The sequence below is a fragment of the Rhagoletis pomonella genome, unplaced genomic scaffold, assembly GCF_013731165.1.
Source record: "Rhagoletis pomonella isolate Grant_MI unplaced genomic scaffold, Rhpom_1.0 Rhpom_scaffold_00072, whole genome shotgun sequence".
Lineage (NCBI taxonomy): Eukaryota > Metazoa > Arthropoda > Insecta > Diptera > Tephritidae > Rhagoletis > Rhagoletis pomonella.
Genome location: NW_023458626.1, coordinates 119353 through 125771, shown reverse-complemented (window position 1 = coordinate 125771; position 6419 = coordinate 119353). Strand labels below are relative to the sequence as shown.

The window sequence follows — 6419 nt, the reverse complement described above, 5'->3', positions numbered from 1 at the left end:
TTGAAAAACATTGCGAATAATAAAAAATCACCAGGAGCTTTTTTGAGTCACTGTATTTGTCAGCCTTGAAATCCAACGGAGAATCACTCTTGCCAACAAGTGCTACGTTGGGCTGAGTAGGCAATTGAGAAGTAAAGTACTCTCTCGTCGTACAAAGTTCACACTCTATAAGTCACTCATCATGCCTGTGCTGGTGTATGGCGCGGAGGTATGGACAATGAAAGCATCTGATGAGGTGGCTCTTGGAGTTTTCGAGAGAAAGATTCTGCGAAAGATTTACGGACCTTTACGCGATGGTGATGACGAATATCGCAGACGATTTAACGATGAGCTGTATGAGCTTTACAACGATATAGACATAGTGCAGCGAATTAAAATTCAGCGGCTCCGCTGGCTTGGCTATGTCGTTGGAATGGACGGAAACGCTCCTGCTCTGAAAATATTCAACGCGGGCCGCGATGCTGATAACAGAGGAAGAGGAAGGCCTCCTCTGCGTTGGAAAGACCAGGTGGAGAAGGACTTGGCTTCACTTGGCATTTCCAATTGGCATCAGTTAGCACAGAAGAGAAATGACTGGCGTGCTGTTTTGGACTCGGCCAAATTCGCTTAGGCGGCTACAGCGCCAATAAAGAAGAAGAAGCATTTGTCTATAATAACTCGAGTTGAAGTTTTTCAAATTATGAAGTTTCGTTGTTGCCTTTAGTTTCATCACTTCCGCTTTGAAAGAAACTGCGAATATGCTAATAATATGATTCAAATGCCGTATAATTAGCTAAATAAAAATTTCCTTAAAAACAACTTTGAAATAACTAAAAAAATAACAACACTTTAGTTTTAATTGAAAAAAAGAAAGAAATAAAGCTATAGTTTTTATTAAAATAACTGTAAAAAAATTTATTGGTAGATATTTTTTAGATTTGGTAGATTTTTCTCAAGTGGATGGTAAATATTTTTTTTCGTCAGTGGCAACCCTGGCTGCGTGCTTGATGTTGCGTGGTCGTGCAGCCACATGTTGCTGTGTGATGTTTCGTTGTCATGGTCACAAAGGTGCTGTCGGGTGTTGCTACGAGTTGTGTTGCTATGAGTTGTGTTGCTTGACTGGCTGTTGTGCGGTTTCGTATTGCTTGTGTGGGCTAAATTTCTTGTTGAACATTTAGTCCTCACAATGTCGATATCAACTATATCTAAAATAATACATATTGTGACAATGTTTCTCAGCTATTTAAGTCCGGATGTTATAAAATGGCCTAATCAGCAGAAGAAACAAGAATCCAGTCAATATTTTGATAATAAGTGCATGTTCTCCAAAGCAATAGGTATGTATTAGCATAAATTATTGTATCTTATTTGTGTTAATTGTGAAAGCAATTATTTTTAAGGATGCATCGATTGAACCCACATAGAAATTGTCCTACCAAAAAGGGGAAAAGATGAGTACATTGACAGAAAAAGCATCGTATAGGTTGTTCTGCAAGGGATCTGTAATGAGCAAAAAAAGTTCATTAACATATTTTTTGGATACCCGGGTTCCAGCCACGATAGTTGGGGTTTTAAAAATTCTCCCATATATAATAAATTACCTTCGTATTGCGGAGGTAGCATTTTATTAAATTCATTGAATCCATGACAAATGTGATTTTTGTTTTATTTACAGATTACTACCTTTTAGGTGATTCGGCGTACCCTTGCAGCAAATATGTAATCACTCCATATAGAGATAACGGCCATTTGACTCGTGCTCAGAAAACATTCAATGTCAAGTTGAGTTCTGGTCGTGTTGCAATCGCACTCACGTTTGGGATTTTAAAAGAAAGATTCAGGCAGTTGTATTATTGCAAGTTGAGAGGCATGAAAAAACTCTGTCATTTTGTGCGTGCGTGTTGTGTTTTACATAACTTAGCAAATGAAGACGATTTAAATTTTAGCGAAAAGCCATTTGCCGAAGATTTATATGAAATTTCAAGTCGTGGCGAAACATCGAGAAGAAATTGCGACCGTGATCTAATTTGACAAAATATTCAAAATCGCTTAAATCAAAACATTTAATGAATAAACTGTTCTTTTATGCGTATAAAGAATTCACTTTTTTATTCATTGATACATATTTCCATTTCATTTCAATTTCAATCACAATACTTATGTATATTAACTTAAATAGTTTAATTAAAAAATTTATTATTATGGTTTCGACAATCTTTTTTTGTTTTTGTTTCATGTTCATTAATTTACTACACTAAAGCATTGTCACATTATGGAAAACTTTTAAGAAATAAATTTAAATTTTAGGCAAATAAAATTAAACTCTACAGTGGTACTAAACAGTGATTGAAAAACTTATATTTAGTGTATTTTCCAGTTTTTCAAACACTCTTTAGTACTACTGTAGAATTTAATTTTATTTGCTTAAAGATTAATTCTCTTTGCCCAAAGTTTAAATTTATTTTCCCAAAGTTTAAATATACTTGCTGGAAGTTTAAATCCCTTTGCCCAGAGTTTAATTTTATTTGCCAAAAGCGGGAAGCTTTGTGACAATGCTATATATAAATACTATTTTTTTAGAACATCCACAAGTGACTATAATATATCTAATTTTCTTTTTTCTGTTTCTAGCTTTTTTTCCTCCATTTCTCGCTTTCTTTTAATATTCTCTTCCAACAGATTTTTTATTTCTGCATCCCTCTTCCGTTGGTTTTCAGCATCCCTGTCAAGCTTCTCCCATATAAGGTCAAAATTACTTTTTCCCCTTCTTTGGGAGCAGGATGGCGTTACATCCGGGTTTTCTAAAATAAAATGACATATAAAATAGAATAAATAAATCGGAATCAATTGCAATTATGTTTTTTACCCGGGGTAGCTGGTGCCGACTGAGAACTTTCTTCCAGACTTCTGCAGCTGCTTTCACTGTCTATGAGGTATTCTGGGTTTATGGCGACTCTCTCCTGAAGTAGGTCATACAATTCACTGTTAAATAAATTACTTCATTCAATACAAAATACTTGCTATTTATCCAGTGTAAAAATAAAGAATTTCGTGATTTTAGAGACTGCTTCGGCACTTTCGGGACTAATTCAGAGTTAGTTTAGTTTAGCTACTTTGGAACCAACTAGTTTGGGACCAACTGGTAATTTAAAAACAACATACAGAAGTATTTAGGTATGCTGGTTTATTCCATTAAAATGTTAAATAATTTTAACTTACGCTTGGTAAGGGCAAAATTATCGATTTCGCCCCGTTTTGGAGTTATGTAGCTGAGCTTTTTTATATTGACGCTCCAAGCTGAAAAATTTAGTTTCCACTTGTGGCCAACTGAAAGTATAGCCCTTATCCCGCAGCTCGTTACTTATTTGCATCCACATTTGCCGCTTTTTCCTCAACTTTGCGCTTTTGCCAACTTTTGGTCGCAACTCCTTAACCCTGGATATTAAAAACTTCGTGGGAGCATCAAGCCAAGTCGTTTTTTGATCAGGCGTTTCTTTGCTACACCCGGGCTCAAAGCTGAGAGGCTCTTCTCCGCCTTTATCCGCATTATCTATTGCCTCACTGTCGGTAGCGAAGTCAGTCATGCACTCATCAGTACCGGCGCTAACTGGTCCCTTGTTGGTGCCCACAGGGGGGCATATAGGTATATAATCAGAATCGCCAATTACTCCTGGCGCAGTTGCAAGGGCACTATATTGCGAAATTTCAATTTCTTCGTAAAAGTCGTCACCAGCAGCATCTTGTACCACTTTATTTCTATCCGTATCTACAATTAACAAAATTTATATGTACATATATGTGTATATATATATGATGTATGCATGTACACATGAACATGTACATAGAAATGTTTATTAGTTGTTTTTATTACTTTATTTGTTGGACTCTAGTATCATTGCTTACCATTTTGCACTTTTTGGAACGTGCCTGGAGAACACTGCAAAGTCAATTTTCCTTTGTTTTCCATTGCTCCGACTTGTTAAATTACAATATATCTAATAAATTAAAATATAAACAAGCCGTAAAATTAGTAATTTTTTTATAATACTTACCAAATTACTTCTAAGCAGAAAACAAAAAACCAACTGTGTAGATGAACGGATTCAAAAGCAACTGTGAACGCGTGCACATTCAAATGCAATTTTGAAAGCAAACAGCTGTTTTTGTAACTTGCTTGCAAATGTTTGCTAATTCCTGTTCGCGCAACGCAAACGTCAAGCTGTGAAGCTGTGTTTTTCTGTGATCTGTTTAAATTTTGTCTTTTATAAATCTGTTTACGCTTATTAAAGTAAAAAATTTAAAAAAGTGTTAATAAACTTCTGGTGCACAATTTAAAGATAAGTAAAACATCAAAATTTCCCGTAAATTTGATTAATTTAACTTGATATTCTTAATTGCATGTGCCTAGTATTTTGTTTCATATAATATATTGTTGTTGTACAATTGTTTTTGTTTGTGCACATTGATTTTGCTCTTTTTGTTTTTTGTCATTTCTGCTGTTTCATCTTTATCACAGCTGTTTGCGTTGTGTTTATTAGGTGTCAAATGTACAGTGCATTTAAAACTGTTCGCTACATAGCTTTCCAACTGATATTTACCAGCTGATTGGTTCACTGATTAATACATCGTTTTCAAAACCGTTTTTGGTTTTTTGCTTCTAAACCCTAAAAATAAATATAATTTTAAACATGTCGTGTATTTACACCAATTGCCACGTTAAAAGCGACTCCTATGTGTCATGCTGGCTCTGCGATGGGATTACCCATATAAAATGTGCTGGTTTGAGCGGTAGAGTATTAGACGCTATTAACGAGGGTAAGGGTCTTCGTTGGTCTTGTCAAAAATGTAGATCAACCGAAGTTGATTTATTTAAATTCTTCAGGCAGTCCAGAAATGGTTTTTCTGAGATCGGGAAGGATCAGTCGGCGCTTGTTGAGAAATTTAAGCATTACGAAAAAATGTTTAGGTCTTTCACTTGTCTCGACAACCCTCCACATTCTGAGGATAGCCGAGAAAATAAAGGTGGGCATATTATTAGTCCACCTAAAAAGACAGCCACGGACTCTAGTAAAAAAAATCCTCCATCCCAGTCCTTGGAACTTATTAATTTATCTTCTCCATGCCCTCAGGCATTGGAGCCTCCGATATCTAAAGCCATATCCACTAGGTCTACTTCTAAAAATAGTCAAACCGTTGATTTAACAGTGTTGCCATCAACATCTCAAGCTCCACTGTCTAACTTAGTTCCTCCGAATAACTCGGAGCCCCGCACATCAGACATCATTACCAAAAAGTTGGTTGTAATTCCTCCGAGAAGATCAATCTTTGTCTCTAGATTTGCTAAAGATACTTCTTCGGATGATATAAAGTCATACATATCGACTAAAATTAGAACTAAAGATGTATTTATTCGTAAATTTAATTTTAAATACGATCGCGATATTTCATCTTTTAAAATTGATGTAGCTTCCGAAGATTTTGATTCACTACTAAATAGTTCATTTTGGCCGACCGGGGCGTTTGTTCGCGAGTTTGAGTATAAACCTAATAAAAGTAATAATAACGTAGCTAAAATTTCTAATCTTAATTCGGATTCAAAAAACTAACTCGCAAGTCTAATTTAAGTATTTACTATCAAAACGTTAGAGGTTTGAATACCAAATTAACTGACTTATATTTAAAAGGTTTTGACTGCAATTATAATATTATTTCCTTGGCCGAAACATGGCTCAAACCTCATATTTTTAATTCCGAAATTCTTCCAAATGAATATCAAATATACAGGAGTGACCGCGTGGGCAGAATCGGCGGTGGTGTTCTTTTTGCGGTGCATTCATCAATACCATCCGAGGAAGTTAGTCTCCCTGTCATTGAATATACCGAATTTAAATGTATACGTGTACAGGCTGGAAAGACTTATATTTATTTAGCTCTTTGCTACATCCCTCCTAATTCTGCCGTATCAGTATATACGCAGCTAGTTTCTTTACTTGAGACCGTAAATGCAATGCTTACAGCATCCGATTCTATGATTGTTTTGGGCGATTTAAATCTGCCACATATTTCATGGAACGTCATTGACACCGATGTTGTACCAGTTTCATCTAGAGATAGTTACAATGTATTTCTGGAGGAAATGGCTGAACTTTGCCTCAAACAAATAAATATATGTCCAAATAAGTTTGGAAAGGTCTTGGATCTCGTTTACGTTGATGATGTTCCGAAGGCCTCTATTAATGGGTTTGATCCCCTAGTTTTGCCGGAAGATGCATACCATCCTGCTCTTGAGTTAAGCTACGAAATCATAAATGAAATACATAATAGTAAGTCAAGTTCAAGTACTAGATATGTTTTTGCGAAAGCAAATTTCAGGAAAATTAACAAAGAACTTTCAAAGTTATCTTAGCCAATATATAGAGATGACGTGGAGCGTAGCGTTG

At 35.6% G+C, this 6419-nt stretch overlaps 1 long non-coding RNA gene across 1 annotated transcript; it reads left to right on the top strand.

The window, feature by feature from the left end:
- Positions 1-1139: 1139 nt before the first annotated feature.
- Positions 1140-1989, top strand: LOC118749872. The gene is made up of 3 exons (XR_004994298.1): positions 1140-1316; positions 1380-1595; positions 1655-1989. It is a non-coding gene; the product is annotated as an uncharacterized LOC118749872 (long non-coding RNA).
- The last annotated feature ends 4430 nt before the right edge of the window (positions 1990-6419 follow it).